This window comes from Pelecanus crispus, chromosome 7 (genome assembly GCF_030463565.1).
Source record: "Pelecanus crispus isolate bPelCri1 chromosome 7, bPelCri1.pri, whole genome shotgun sequence".
Lineage (NCBI taxonomy): Eukaryota > Metazoa > Chordata > Aves > Pelecaniformes > Pelecanidae > Pelecanus > Pelecanus crispus.
In genome coordinates, this window is record NC_134649.1 from 2,727,291 (window position 1) to 2,743,819 (window position 16,529).

Below are 16,529 nucleotides of genomic sequence, written 5' to 3' on the forward strand. Positions count from 1 at the left end.
GGAAAGCAAACCTAGCTTTCGGGGACTGCTTGGGCAGTAATGCAAGATGTACCAAAAACTATTGGACACGGCTAAATTATGAACAACAACACGAACAAAAAAAAAAAAAAAGAAAAGAAAGGAAGAAAAGGAGAGCATTTTGGTGGTAATTAAGCCATTCCTTTCCCCGACTTGAAGAAAAATTTTAATTAGAAGTTCAAGCATTTGGTTTTAATTCAGTCCGATGCACAAATGGTTTATTTCCACACAGCATACTTTCATAGTCTACGAAACAGCCTGCAACTAGGAAGCCATTACAGCCAGTGATTACAGCTTTTACATGCACTTATTATACTTTTGGAAATTGTGGCAGAATGGATTCACTTACATTTCTCCCTGCACATTAGGGTGGATCCATGTGCAATTAATTAGACAGGCTTGGTACAGACAATTAACAAACATTTTTTTTAAACAGAGAAATTCAGTAGTCTTTACATATTCAGCGTAGATATTAGAAAACGGCATTTTGCCAGGGCGCACAGCTCTGAAGAGAATTTACTTTAGAACATCTGCTAAGTCTTTAACTAACTGCACCATGACTGAATATTGTTTGGACGAACGTTAGACAATAATGTTCAATCTGGCACCAGCAGGGACCGAATGATTCATTGCCATAGTAACCACTAATGCAAAGGTTCCCTTAAATAATAATTCGTTATTTATAGACACATCAAGGATGCTCCAACGCTACTTTAAACCGGCCAAAAATTGAATAGCCCTTTCCTTTCTGAATGCGCACCTTGTGTTTGCACGCTCGGTTTTCTGCTGCGTGCCAGCTGCTGACGGGTGCTCCGGAGGCATTGAACCCAAAGCTCTGGGCTTCCAGCAGACCATCAAAGCCCCTCGGCCCTCAGCGGCTTTGCCCAATCCCACTGCCCCCATGGCAAAGGGGAGAGTGCAGGCAAGGTGTTTGCCTGGCAGCGGGTGATGAGGGCTCTGAAACGGGGGGCTCCAGGGGCCCCGCAGGAGGTAGCTCTTACTGAAGAATGTAGAAATTGTATTATTTGAAGAATTTCTTAGGCAGAGTTGCTCGGGCCAAAGGAGGCATGAGGGAGAGCTCTGTCTGTAATTGCATCTGACAGGGTTTTTTGCACGTAAGTAGGAATAGATATGAACTACGCTAGCAGGAACAACAAATTCAGCGCCGTCAGCTGATATTTTGGGACCAAGTACAAAATCACAGGGATTTTGTGAACGGTGGGGTTTCTATCCATTACAAAGGGTCTTCAACCACCTCTGCAGAACAGGTTTACTTCCACTGATAGTTTTGCACTTGAAACCTCTCAGGACGGAGCTTAGTGAGCCACAGCCTTGTGAGAGCCATGGTAGCTTCCAAGGTACAAACGGCTGGGGCTTGCGCACCTACCAACCTCCTGGGCTCCGCTGATTTGGCAAGGTGGATGAACTGGCTGCCTCCACAAGTCCTGCAGCGTGCAACATAAAAAGCCAAGACTTCTTGCATAGGTTCAGAGCTCCATAGGAGCCAGGACCGCTGTCTTACGCAGAGGCAAGGGGTGGAAGCCACACTCGGATGCACAGCGAAACAGTCCATGAGACAGCATCTGGGGAGAGAGGCTTATCATCTTTCCAGCCATTTTTGCAAAAATTTCTGATTCATTTCCTGCCGGCTACTGTCAGAAAGAGGGTATAGGACTAGCTGGGCCACATCCCCGATCCCGTCTGTGTTCCTAAATACTTAGCTTATCTCTCTGTGTCATGGAGCTGTGATTACATAGCTTGAGGGGCTAAAAATATTGCCAAAAGCTTTAAAAAGAGAGGCACGGTTTTATTTTTTTAACTGCACTGATAAATGGAAATGACTGGACAGATGGGTGTCATCCTGCCCGACATGGGTCCTTTTTGCCAAGGTGCCTTTCACCCATGTGTTGAAGACCTGGCAGAGATGGTGGTGGGAGAAGCAGCAGAGCCATCAGAGCAAATGTCTTTTGACGACCATTTATCAAAACTGGATTTCTTTAGGCCTGGCATGCATTGGCTTTGCTTGCAAGCATGGCTTTGGTCAGCAGATGGGATTGGAAAGCCAGAATAAGAATCTGGGGGCATGTTTACATGGCTGCAAGCCCTTTGCACAGCCAAGCGGGGGGCACCTCCATGGGCTGTGAGGGCAACGGAGCAGCTGCCTGCCCCAGCATCCGTACCCAGGACTGACGGGCTGTGGGCGAGCGCTGCGCAGCTTGTCGGAAGCACAGAGTCCCCGAGACAGCCTCCATCCGTGGGATCTTACTGCCAGTGATTTCAGTCACAAGCTGGAGGGGTCAGGCACACTGCACTTGGCAGCGAAGGTGGGGAAAGAAGTTAGTGCGAGACCTCCGAGCGAGCTCAACGGTGCAGGTGCGAGCCAGGGACGTGCACGGGGACTGGCTAACACACGTCTGCAAATAGTGGGGAGCAAGGAAACCAGGTGAGATCCCTGAGCCATTCACCAAGCCAGCAGGGCAAGGGAAAGCAGGGGACTGCTGTTGCCCCTATCACAAAAACCACCACGAACCTAGGAGCCTGTTCAGAGCTGAAACACGAATTTGAGCGCTAGCAGCACAAAACTGCTGAACTACACCAGGAATGACCTTTCACGTTACCTCTAGTACTATTTAGACTGGCTGAGCCTCCCTGGCCTAGCAGCAATCACACAGTCTCCATCTGCCCACTCCAAATTAGAGTTATAGTGTGTGCTGCCGATGCAGTCTCTTGGGTTTGTTTTTTTTCTTGCAATCTTGACTTCATCCCAGCAAGGGCTCCTGTCTCTAACTAGCCGCTGTCAAAACAACTCCAGCGGGGAGATAAGGGAGAGAAGACTTTGAAGAGACTCCTTCCTGCAAGCTGCTCGCTATCTCCCCAAGACATTTGTCAGCATCCCCTAGGAAGGGCAGCAGACACGGGGAAGCCAGGAACCATTCCCCTTCTTAAGCCTCCAGTCACATCACAACACAGTATTTAAAATGGCTCGTGAAGCCCAGATAAAAAGCGGGCGATTAGCGTCTAGAAGAAACCTCTGTTTTCTATCACCAGATGTGGCCATTTCCCATCAGGACAGACATTCATTCATGGAAGGACAAATATTTCTGTCCATTTTTCCCAGCTTTCTTGCTTCTCTGCTCTTCACAGCCACCTTTCTCCTGATTTAAATTAGGCTGTGGCTTTGGAGCATGCCCAAATCCACCCCCAAGAGAAAATAAGATTAGAAAAGGGATGTGATTCATTTGGTAGTTTCCCCTTTCTTACATCTTGCTTTGAGTGAAGCATCGTCAGACAAAAGCTGGCAATCGACGATAGCCTGGTTCTTCACAAGAGGACATGATCCAGGGTCTGTGCTGCTTTCCGGTGCCGGTGCGGTCACTCGCCTGCCTCCGTGGCACAGCATGGCCCAGGCTTCCCTCCCCTCCCCGCCGGGCCGGGCTCTGCAGGCAAACGCAGCTCCCTTTATCTGATAAGCGAATCATGCCCAAACTGAACCAGTTTCTACCATCGGGGAGAAATTCTCCCTTTGGCTGGGCGAGGCGGGTCATTTCCATGCCTCTTGGCTGTTTCCAAGAGGCTTGTTTGGAATTAATCGATAGCTCCCAGCTTGTGACACGGCTGGCGTGCGGCAGCACTGCCCACGGAGCTCACCCGGTGCTGCCACGCTTCTCCGACTGGCTGAGGGTTGGGTTGTTTTTTTTTTTAAAACAGCAAACCACATATTTTCAGTACCGATTTTCAAGTTCAAACCTGTGAAACGAGGGGATTTGGAAATATTTCCATCCCAGTTTTCTAGGTACCTGATGAACAGCATGAGCCCACAAACCATGCGGAACGCAGCGCTCTTATTCACTCCTTGCGGTTTGATGATTTGATGGGCTTTAGCTGCACAGCCTCCTTTTATACTTGCTCTGAGATGGGGGTAACAACAGTGCTGTCAGGTCTTGTTCCCTTGAGAAACCCAGCATCTTCTCCAAGGATTCCCTGCTGAGAAGGTCCCCTTGGACTACCGAGCCTTCCCCATGGCCAGGAGTGACCACTGCTCCCCAGCCCGTTCTGCACCCCGACGGAAAACCCAACACCCAGCACCATCCTCAAGCCCCCCGGCATTGAGCAAACCCCAAACACATTTTCTCAGGCGCTTGCTGAGCAGAGCCATGCCACAGCCTTTGCAGACGCCTGGCTGGAAGCTCAGCAGCTCGCTGCCCAAAGCGAACCCGGGGTGGATTACGGTGAGACGTGGCCGCCGCCGCCAGCGGCAGCAGAGGCGGCGAACGGGAGACGCCAGGCACGGGGAACAGGATGGAGGGGTCGCAGCACCTGAGCTCCAGCCCGGCTCCGCAGCCGTGCGCCGGAGCGACAGCGTTTCCTGCAACGGTGCTTCTAAGGGAACCGCTGAGCCGAGAGCCGGCAGAGCTGCTACTGTTTTCTTATTTTAAAAATGGGCAAACAAAACACGGGAGTAAGAGCTATTAAAAAAAAAAATACTGAAGTCTGCAAAGAAAAAAAGCCTACAACGCTAAGCGACTTTCTTTAGCTGCGGCCCATTGTTAAGCGGAGGCCTGCTGTCCCTTTCCCATGCCAGCGAGAGATTTGCCTGGTGCCGGCCAGTTCTTTATCCCACTGCGCAATTAATACAGCTTCCCTCAGATAAACACGAGCTTGTTTAACTATGTCTCTTGATAGGTCCCAGTAAGGCTTGATAACATGGATGGTCGGATGTTGTCAGGACGAAGGAGTCAGACATGCTGGCAACAACCTTTTCCCTTTCAAAGCACACATGTTTAGAAAAGAAAGGGCTGCGGCTGTTCACGGCAAAGCACGACTGAAATCTCGCAGTAGCGTCGAATGGGAGGCAGAGGCACGGTCTGGGAGCTGCACCCTGCCTGCTGCCTCGCCGGGAGCCAGGCTGGGCCCGGCACGGGCAGCGCTGCCAGCTCCCGGAATTTAAAGATCACTCTTCGGGCCGTTTCGAAACCATGGGATGTGTTAAAAAGCATGAGCTGAAATGCTCATGCTATGATTTCTACTATTACTAACAGCAGCAGCAGAATAAAAAATAAAAATAATACTTATTTTTTATTTCTCTTCTGTTTTTAAACACCCAGCATGCATTTATGTCAGCTTTCCAAAGGTCTCCACCGATCGCAAACCCTAGTTTCCTAATTTAGTAACTTTTTTTACTTTATCTTAAAGTCCCTTTGATTTGATTGTGCAAGAATCTCGGCACTCATTAAAAATAAACTAATTATCTTTGCCGAGACTTGGGATCAGGACAGCAACAGTGCCACAGTAGTGGTAAAACTCATGTGGAAACGATCCTTTTACGTGTCGGGACTGCACCCACATTCCTGGCTGCTTGGGTGCCTGGCTTTCAGGATGCACCCTGCCCCTGTGCCTCCCCCAAGAGATGGATTTGGGGATGGCGAAGGTCACCACACGATGCTTGTCCCACTGCAAAAGGATGGCATGGGGGGACCTGGCCAGGACTTCCAATGGAAACTTCCAGGAAGATAAACAGGGATTTGAGGGCACCTCATTGATGCTGCTTTGGGGCCCTTCCACCCACCCACACACCCACTTCAGGGGTCCTGTGCCCCTCCTGTCATCCCTTCATGCCCAGGGCTGGGTTATCTCCACTGCTCTAAGGCCACCCCGCTCCAAACACTCGTATCTTCCAGCTCCTTCTCTCCCCTGCTGAAGACATCCCTTCCTTTCCCATCTCTCTCTTGGAAACTCCCCTATTCTTTCCATATTCCCTCTTTCCTTCCTTCCTGCTTGGCTGCAGACACCGTTCCCCTTCCCCAAAGCATCAGTCCTTTATCTGTGGGGAAGGATATGGGGGGAGCACAGCCTTCGTGCTGCAATGATAGATGCTCTCTTCCTCCCCGCCCTGTCCTGTCCCGGACAGCCTCCCTCGCTTGCCCACCACCCTCCCACCTCTCCCAGTAACGCTGGGATGGAAGAGGCCAGCACCCGTGTGGCAGCTCCCTGTCTGCCCCAGGGTGCTTGCCTGGGAGATGGCACCCATGGGTCGCTGATGGCACCCATGGGAGCATGCGTTGACACCCCAGGTGTGGTCACCTTCCTGGCCTGGAGGAAGGCTCACCTGACCCTGCACAGCAAGAGCAAAACTGCACCTCGGTTCAGTTGAGGTCTTCAGCATAACGTGAGTGAGCTGCAAGCATCTGTTGAACAACAGCATAGCAGGAAAAACTCCCAAACTACCACAGACCCCAATTACAGGGACAGAGCTTGCTTCAAAGCTAGCCGTAGGCAAAACCAAGCAGGTTTATTAAAATAATAAACCCCCAGTGTCTCAAGTAGCAAAGTACAGGGCAGCGTGATCAGATAAAAGGTGAGAAGATCTGTCCAGTTACTAGTCATGTGTGCCAAGCCAAACCAAGTCTCAAGAGCCTTTTTGCAAGCCTCCCTATGAAAAGATCAGCCCATGGCACCAGGAATTAATCCTGTGATAGGTTTCTCTCTATTGTGGCCACAAATATATTGCTGGCACCTCTCCTCTCAGCCGGCAGTTTTGTTCTGTGTTATTTCAACATCTCTGTTTAATAGGCAGATTAAACAGGTTTGCACTTGCAGTTTGCAAATAACATGGTCAGCAGCAAAAAGTAATGAAATTCGGTACTTTCTGAATGAAAGCACCAAGTGACCTTCGTGGGATGGTACTTGATGATGCAGAAAACAGTGACGGCATGGCACTGCTTTGCAGCCAGCAACAGATGCCTGCATGGATTCTGGCTCAAGGTGATCACTTTCCATTTATTTAAAAGGATATTGATCCTTCAGAAGAAGTGAGGGGCAGATTCGGAGAGAGGAAATGGCATTGGAGCAAGAGGAAGGCAAAGATGGTTTATACCAGCTCGTCTTCAATTTTTTTCCCTAGCTTTCCTCTGTGACAGACCACTAAGATGCTGTTGAGACAGCTCAGGACTGCACAAGTACTAGCATGACCACGTCCAGCTGACATGCAGGGGACAGCGGGATCCCCGACTGTTACCCCCTTGAGGCAGGTGTTGGGTCAGCAGTGCAGGTCACCTTTACACGGGTTCCCACCAAACACAAAACACGCTGGTATAACCAGCCCCACTGCTGCCAAATGCACCTTGCCCTCTCCTTCTATCTACAGCAGATTGGACCATAAATGTATTACTCTGAAAGTATATCAATGCATTCAAAAGGTAAGAGATAAGATTTGTGACCCACAACTCCAGGAGTAAGGTCAGCCATTGAACTGGTAATACTGTTTTTTGGGAAGAGCACAGCTGCCAGCCTGGGAAGGGCTGTGGAGCTGGGTGGTCTGGGCGGTTCGTGGCAGTCTTCATGGGATGATCTTAAAGGTCTTTTCCAACCTAAATGATTTGATGATTCTATGACTCTAGGACATTGAGAGCTCTAGTCCACTTCTGCTCACACCGGACAAAGTCACAGCCTTTCAGGACCAGAAAAGCTCTCCCCTTCCAGACCATCACCCCATCAGCTGTCATGAAGGTAGAGGCATCTGAGACCAGCATCCATGCTGAGGGATATTCAGAATCACATCCAACCTCAAGTGTAGCTGTCCGTGCCATGCACCTCGGTGCAGAATTCAGCATTCATTTTTTCTAGCAGATTCTTGCACAACGCAATCACAGCAGTATCTGAACAGAGCCTTCTGCAACACTGCATGAATAGAGTGGAGTATTACTTAAGCAAAGAGCAAATTATAGATTGACTATTGCTGGCTTTCCAAAATTACTAGCATGCACACAGTAATATTTGGCATTCCACAGTATTAGCCAACCAATCCGCCTTTGCCTGCCAGATGGCCTTGCATTAGCCTGATCCTCACTTGACAGCTAGAGAGCAGACAGAGGACCAGAGTACAAAGTGAAGAGCCTGGATTAGAAAACAGAGCTGCCTGACTCCCAGCCCCACGCGCCTTCATCCAGATTGCGCTGACATCTGAAACAATACGGAGACGATCCTTTGATTCCCTTAAACCATGAAGGATGACTTGAGACTCCCTTTTGTGATACAGTAAAAGAAAAGCAGAGTTGATCCAGGGAGTGTAATGCCACAGGATTCATTTAAAAGCACCTGCCAAACCTCCAGCTTGGCTTCACCAGCTGCACAGTGCTGACCATCTGTAGGCATCAATATTATAAATATGACACAGAAATTATAAATCTTCCCATGCACCGGGGCCATGTTCGCCTCTTCCTACAAGAACTGTGCTACAGTCATGACTTTCCTTTCTGTTCTCCCTGTTACACCCCGAAGAGCTAAATATCTTTTAATAAGGCCCCACACTATCCCTTAAATATCTTCACTTGGAGGACTGCAACTGGGTCAATGGGGAGACTGGTAAGAGGCATCATATGCCTCTAACTGAACTTATTTACGAGGAATTCATTACAAGGGAGGTGGGGAAAAGGGGCTGGGGATGCTGAGAGAGTCCTTTCATTGATCAGATTATTTTTAGAAAACAAATTTCCCTTAATGGGTTTATGGTTTCAGTGAGAAGAGCAGCTGGTGCCAATGTTTACAGCTCTGAGTCATGTCACAGAATCTCGAGGCAGTGGAAAGTCTTATGAGCCTTGGACAATTGTCCCACTGAGCAAAGTTTGCTGTGTTGTCTAGGCATGCTGCGTTGTCAAGCTTAGCTCTAAGGAACCAAACCTTCCAGTAAACAGCATGTCATTCACCCATTGGGTGGACGCTAGTGTCTATCCGCGGCATGAGCTGGAACTACACGCCTCTCTAAAACACTCCCGATCCCAGGCAAAGAGGACATGTGAAAGGGTGAATGCAACGTTTCAGTAGCTGATGTACTACTTACAAGGAAACGCATGTTTTTGTGACAACGTAGACTCCCTTTTCACATCGCAGATTTAATTTTTCACCTCGGTCATTCTGTGAGGTTTTCTGCAAAGGCTTTTGTGTCTTCCAGCAATGCTAAGCCCAAGACCTATCTGCAGCATGTAGCTATGGGCTCTGGGGACACAGCAGCATCCGGCCCGTGCCCCCTGAGGCAGGACAGGAGAGAGAGCAGGGGTCTCCTGCAATGGTGTTTTACTTACGGAGTGCACTTCTGAAGCAAATCCCCCAATTCTTCCCCGCTGTCACATCTGGTTTGCCTCTCAGGACAGTCTGCAGAAGATGTGCTCCAAGTGGGAATGGGTGCAAGTCCCAAATGCTACATCACTTGGGCAGAAGAGGCTGTGAGGATCTGCCCTGCTGTTCTCTGTTATTTCCCCATATTCTCCTCTCCTCTTCTAATCTCAAGGAAGTCCAGGATGGAAAAAATACATGGGTTTGCACATCAGAACTCTTCCTGCAATAGACCCCAGCTAAGTCCTGTCACCCAGCTCCCAGTGAAGCCTGGTCCTACCTCCACTGCTTGCTGGCACCCACCTCTTCCCCTGCAGAGCACCCATGGAGCTCGGGACAGCTCAGCCCTGTCAGAGCCAGGCCGACTCCCCAGGGACGCAGACCCTTCAGCCTTGAGAGCACCAGGGTCTCCCATGTGTCACAGGTCCCCAACTGTGGGCACTGCTGTTCCGCTCCACACAAGCACTCCCCCCTGACACAAGATCAGTTCCTAGGGAAGGTCCAAAAGCCCTGGAGGGGTCTTCAGCTTGTCTGCAGCCCCTTCAGCTTGTCTGAGCCCCCCGTGCGTGGGGCTGGGGGCTGGCACATCCCTGCCCTGCACAGGAGCAGGGGGGACAGGTAGGGACAAACCACATGGCCATCTAGTGACTGCCTCCCAGCCCGCACCTCAGCCAAGCCCACAGCACCCTGACCTGCTCCAAACCCCATTTCCATCAAGGATCAGGCCCCAAAAGCACAGGCGAGCCTGGTCCGGAGGAAATGAAGCACACTTTTGGCCCACCGTCACATTTATTTTTCTCCCGCTGAGCTTCTCCATCCAGCTTTCCATCCACAAAGCAGCCAGTAATCAACGTTCAAGCAGTAAAAATCGAAGAAGCAGTTCTAAAAAAGAAGTAATAAAATCAGCCTTGCAAAGCTTTTGTTGGTTTTGATTTTTTTTCAGCACGTGGATTTGGCCAAACCTGCACGCAGCTTGCTGGGTGCTTGGCTCTGCTGGCTTTCACTTTAGAAACAGGGGTCAGATTTCTGCACGTCTTCTGAGGGCACCATTCCACTCGCTAACGTGGGATGGTCACACCCAGACAGCTTGCAGGATTAGGTCAACAGATACTCATTTTTTAATTGTTAAGAAAGTCAGCCCTCAGGGAGAAGTATTCCTAAAAGACTGTTCAAGAAGCCTGGAGGACTAACAGAAAAATCAAGAGGGACAACTCGAGAGAGGCCAGTCATTCCTAAAAAAAATAATTAAATCTCAAAATAAAAAGAAAGACAAAAAGGATGCTGGCCATTATGGAATATCTCCGTGTAATGGCACAGGGTGAGGCACTTTCAGTGGGGTTGTGCATTTTTGGGCAAGTTGAGGATCTGAGTCACTGCTTTCCAAATCCTTCTGCTCACCCCAGCCTATCAGGGCATGCAAAATCACTGAATGGACCCAAATGTCTTTATAATCAACATCTGGCTCCAATAAGCAGTCCGATGGTCATGCTTTAACAATGTTTGTTCCAAACTAAATCTTTAACTAAACATTTTCTGAAAAGGGGTTTTGATAGTGGACTTGCCATAGCTAAGAGGCTGTTCGTGTTTGTTTTTCCTAGAGATCCCAATTCTCTGGAGTTTAACTCATCCTCACACATTCTTTTGGGGCTGAAACTTGGTGAAGCGGAAGAGATTTCTGCCATTGTAACCACATTTTATGAAGGCATCACTCTGGTGATTTTAACCTGCAAACTCAAAACTGGCATAGGCGCAGAGGAGATGCTTGTACTTGTCATATTTGGGTAGCCCCTCCTCCATGTCTAGGATAGGCAGAACAAGGAAAACTACAGCAAGGAAGATTCATGATAGATATTAGGACAATTATAAAAGGGATTATAAGGGTCAGGTAGAATTTCCATCGAGGGATGTTTGCAAGAAAACGTCAGACCCACATCTGCCAGACAGCAATCCTGCCCTGTGACGGGGATGGACGAGTGGATTTTCCAAGGGAGCTTTTAGCCCACATACCCTGTGATGCTGCCCCGAGGACAGCAGCAGAGCCACGTCACCTGTACGCCGGCGATCACCCCTCACAAATCAGTTCGTGCTATCATCTGCAAAGGGCGATTACCAGCCCGCTGAAGATTACAGGCTTCTGCAGAAGAGACATCCAGTCTCCTTCGCTGGTACGGCTACAAGCCACAGTCAAGACCAGACTCGCCCATCATCCAGGTTGTAAACTCTCTGCACGAGGCCAAGTTCTCACTTAGTCTAGACAAATCAGGCAGAGCGGCGCGAAGCGTGCTGCAGCTCGGGGAAAGGCAGGCAGCCCCAGCTCCGGCCCGCCTCAGCCAGGAGCGTGGCTGGAAAGCACATGGGTCGCAGGCTCAGCAGGCAGGAGCCTCCTCCTGACCCAGCTCTGAGCTCAGAGGGTTGGTGGCTGTCGCACGGGGTGCTATGTGCTCAATTCCCACCCCTCGGGAAAAGGGAAGCGTGCAGGTACACGCACCCCGCCAGCCCGGGAGCCAGGAACAGCGGGTTCTGCGTCTGGCCCCGATGGTGACTCAGCTGGCTCCGCGATCCCGTCCCGCTGTTGCTCTCTGTATCATGGGGATACAAATGCTTCCCTTGCTTCCTAAGGCGCTGCCAAATATACTTAAAACATAAAAGAATGGCTAATTCTAAAGCAGCTGCTAGAAGTCCTGTCTTTGCCTGAATCTGTTGTCATCAAAACATATGGAAAAAAATCCCTGGTGCGGAGCAGCGTGACCCAGGCCGGAGCCCAGCCGGAACGTGGCCTTCCCGCCTGTCCTGCTCTGTTCCCATCCTGCTGCGGGATGCGCAGGCTGGTGGCACCTGGATACCTTCCCCTCCTGGCACCGCTCTGGTTTAGCCATGGCAGCTGACCCAAGGGAGGAAGAGCCAGCAGATCGCGCTTGTCTCCTAAATCTAGTCAAAGAAAAAGTTATAAAAACTCCTCTTAGGATGCCCTAATACTCATTCGCCTTCCCACATTCCTGCTCACACCCTGCTCCTTCCAGCTACCAAATGCAACCCCAAAGCTAAAACTGGGTTTAACACCTCCCGTGTTTTGCACCTCGACCTCTCTGCAAGACGGTCCAGGGCGAGATCCGGGGACCCAGCCCGGACGGTTATCCACCGCCAGGTAACACTGCACGCACCATCCGGCCCTGCAAACCTTGATTTGCAATTTTTTTTTTTTTTTTTTTTTTTTCAAATTGTCCCTTTCCCATTCAAGAGACGTTTCCTGGCTTTGCTTGCAGAAAGGAAGGACACTTTGAAAAACGCAGATGTGGGGTCTGATTCCCATTTAGGACAGAGGGCCCCTTTACCCTGCTCCAGCACCGCATAAAGGCTTAAATGCAAATGGGAACCAGGCCCTTGGAGGTCTCACTTTGAACAGGTTATATTCTTACCACTTTAAACAAACTTTTAGGAGGGGGGGCAGCTGAGTTTTAACCAGTACAATATGGCAGGGGCTGATGTTTTAGGCCTGATCTTTTTCTCGTCCCGCGAGGACCAGCCTTTCCGACACCCTGGGCACTACTGGAGAAGAGCTGAAGGGGAAGAGTCGGGCAGCCAATTGCAGCAAAACAGAAACCTTTTTTTTTACTGAATAAATATAAAGATACTGTATATGAACAAAAATGAAGCATGTTCCACAGAGGATTTTAAAGCTTCCAAAAATATTCCCTCAGCCCTTGCCAAAGGTAATACAGCCAGACTTTCCATGGAAAGCATCATTGTGCACGGTGGGGTTCAAGGAGGTCGCTCTGCTTGAAGTGCACAAACAGCCAGCGTCCTGTCCCGTCCCTCCTCTCCACACACATGCTCTGCCACCAGGAACAAGTGGCCTTTTTTTTTTTTTCTAAAAAAAAAAAAAAAAAAAAAAAAAGAAAACAACTTTCCTTCCTCAAAGGTAGTATAGAATTCACCCTCGCTGCGCAGCAGTAGCAAGCTTGAGCTTGTATTTACAAGAAGCCCCCTTAAGAGGACTTTGACGGCTGTTTATAGAAAGCCTGGACATCAACAGGTTTGCTCAGGGGGTTGTGCATTTTTGGAGGCTTTTCTAAGCCCTGCTTTCTTCCCCATCCCCAAAGCAATGGCTGTAACAGATCCTGCAGTAAGGAGGTGGGAAACTCACTGATGAGAGGTTACTGCTAACATACGCATTACTGCATGCTTCTCGGAGGGCTGGAAAATAACCCTCTTTTCTAAAGTTGCTGCCTTCCACCTAATTATCCCCAAAGCTTTGACTTGTAAACACCTGACCTAATTCTTTCCATGGGCAGTTTTTAATAACAGAAATTCTTCAAAAGTGTCTTTATGATGCATCACACTGTGTTACCTTGTAAATAAGCTGTGCGCCAACCCAGCATTTTACGGCGCAACAAGAGAAAGACACTTAGTCACCGAATATTCAGCATTAGGGAGAGGCAATACAGTGAGGTTGGCAGAGCTCAGTCCTCCGTGTCTGAAAATCCACGTTGGAGCCACTGCAGAGGAAGGAAGGTCCTTAGATCTTGTCCTAAGAACAATACCTTGTACCTATATATTTCCTTTCACTTCTGGATCACAAAGCTTTCTACAAATATATATCAATGAAGCTGTAAAACTTATTTGATACTTAGGTAGGTGCGGGGTATGTAAATAGAAAATTCAGGATCCTTGGGCTTCCTTTGCTCAGCACCACCGGTACCCTGTGCCGGACACTGGGCACATTACAGCATGAAACCAGCCGTTCGGATGCACTTGTGTAGGCACCACGAAGGTACACGTGGCAAAACCCAGGAGCCTCTCCAGGAGACTAGCAGGTTTCTCTGCAACAGCTCTACATGCCAGCGGAAGAGCTGGGAGAGGAACCCCGGTCTCCCCACTTCCCCATCTCATGCTCCATCCCATGTCTTCTCTTGGCACTCCGGATCAGAGCTGATTTTGCAAATCCTCCCTATTTGCATTTTAGATTTGTATGTATTTGTATATGGCCATGCCCAAACCTGAAGTTGTTTCGGCAGCGCACATACACCAAAATCAGTGAATACACCGTATTTAGCGGTGGGGCTGAGCCCTGGTCCAGCGAAACCCGGAGCGACCCAGCGGAGAGGCAGAGCCCAAGGAGACCAAGGGGCAGGGAAGGGACGTAGGCAGCGCTGCCGGCTCCTGCTGGCCTTCAGCAAGAGAGATTCAACCTCCTGGCTGGAGGGAGGGAGTTAAGAAGCAGGCCTGGAGAAAGAGTTGCCGAAAGCGTTGCAACATGATAGAAGCTCTGCAGGCCTTTGATCTCGGAGCTGTTCTTGAACTGTCACTTTAATGATGTGTCAAAGACTAAAAAGAGTTGAGATTAAGAATACTGGAGCCTGGGGAGAAGGAGAAGGCCATTTTAAGCCCTCTGGGTCTTCACTGGGTTTCTGGAAGCTTTTAGATCCTTACTGCATACTGTGCACCAACATATATCTGAAAAGCAGGTCAAATTTTCGAAGTCCCGCACCACAGTTTGCCTTATAAAAAGCCTGCATGCTCCCTGCATGGGCAAATCCCTACCTGTTCCAAACGTGCACGTGCACGCTCTGCTCGAGCAAGTTTTTCGCACAAAAGGCTCAAGTGAGTTGTTTTGCTGCGTTTCTCTGTGGGATGCTCTCCCCCTTTTAACGTGTCCCAAAAGCAACGCCACGGCGGAGTTACAGAACGAGGGTGGTGGCTGTAAAACAGGCAGGTCTTCCTTAAAACAACCTCAACTGCGGAAAATGCAGGCAGTTTTATCAGTCCGTGACTGGCAGGAGGACATTTGGGCTCTCTGCAACTGCATATATTTCATTAATATCCCAGCCAGCTTTAATGGCATTACCATCAGGTTAATCTACTTTAGATTAATGAACCTCAGTTTCAGCCAGGCAAGCTAATTAAGATGATTTTCTTTGAACTTGTTCTAATGAATGTATTAATATCATTCAGGGCTTCTTTTGGAGCTACAAGCATGGCCATGTTATTCCTGAGAAGAGGCCAAACATTTTTTATTAGAGAATCATGTGCTGTGCAGAGTCTGAGACTGCCTTGCCTTTGTTTTCTCTGCGTTGCACCTTTACACTGTCTGCAGAGAAAGAAGCCCTTTGGTTTGCAGATTTTTGCTGCGGCTCCACGAGTCAGTAAGAGTTCAGGAGTGCTCTGAACACGCTCAGGATTAGACCCATTAAAAAAAGTTAGGAACATTTACTGTTGACTAGCTCTTGTTCTTAAAAAAGATTTACATTTATTTAACTGCTCCTTCACCTTCATTCCAGCGGAGAGATATTTAAATAGCAAAATGGCAAAGCTGCAGCTTTGTGTGATCGATGCCTGTGCTGATATTACCTTCAGGACAATTTTAGGGATCCCTCTTTCCTGAATGCCACTCACACATCTGGCAGTACAATACACTTCAACGCAGAAGCGTTCAGTATAGCACCTGGCATAAAAGAATGGCACATTGCTTGGGAAAAACGACACCCGGCTCCAATCCCATGAAAACAGCGCGTTGAGGGTATGTGTCTACATGAAGACTTGACCGTAAGATTGGCTCACCGCAGCCTAAGCCACCTGACGTGGGCTCCTCCCAGCTGTATCAAACCTTGCTGCTGTCCTCAAAGGCACTTCAGCTACACTTATTATGTGCAAATTGACACCCCACCCCCCTGCAGTACTCAGACTGCAAAACTCATCCCATAGGATGAATACTATGGCAGTACTATAGGTACTACAGAAGCCCTATAGGTACAATAGGAGCAAGGCAGGGAAAGAAAACTGGGGTTGCTGGTGGCCCTCCAGGACTGACGCCGGCAAGCTGGCTCAGCTCCCAGCACAGCACGGCGTGGGGCTGGGAAGGCAGCGGAGATGGGAAGGGCCTCCGGGGCAGGAGATGTGCAGAGCTTTGGGGGGAGAGGATGGTAAGAAGCCAAGTCTGAGGGTCGAGGGTGTAGATAGCTGGGCTGGGTTGCAGGGATCTGGACCCAAACTATCAAGGGCACAGCCCAAGTGCAATTGCACTGGCTTTCTAGAGTGCTAATGAACCACAGAAACGTAGCATGGTTGTTACAACTTTTCTAAGCTATTTTGTGGCGGCTTCCCATGCTGGTAAGGCTGCAAGGCCAGGTTCAAGTCCGGAGTTCAACAGAGGGAGAAATAACTTGCAACTTGGCTTCGCTACAAGAAGCCTTGCAATGGGGTCTCTCTTGGACACCGCTACGGGAATCCTCCTGGGCTGTTGTTTTCAACAAACATAAAAAATGCAGAGGGATAAACACTGTGGGTTTGCTCAGCCTCTCGCACTCTGCCTTCCTGACAGCCACTGTCGTACCCCATGTCCCTGGGGAAGCCGCCGAAGAGACAGTCTGCTAAATGACACCTTTCTCCAGCCCCAAAGACACCCA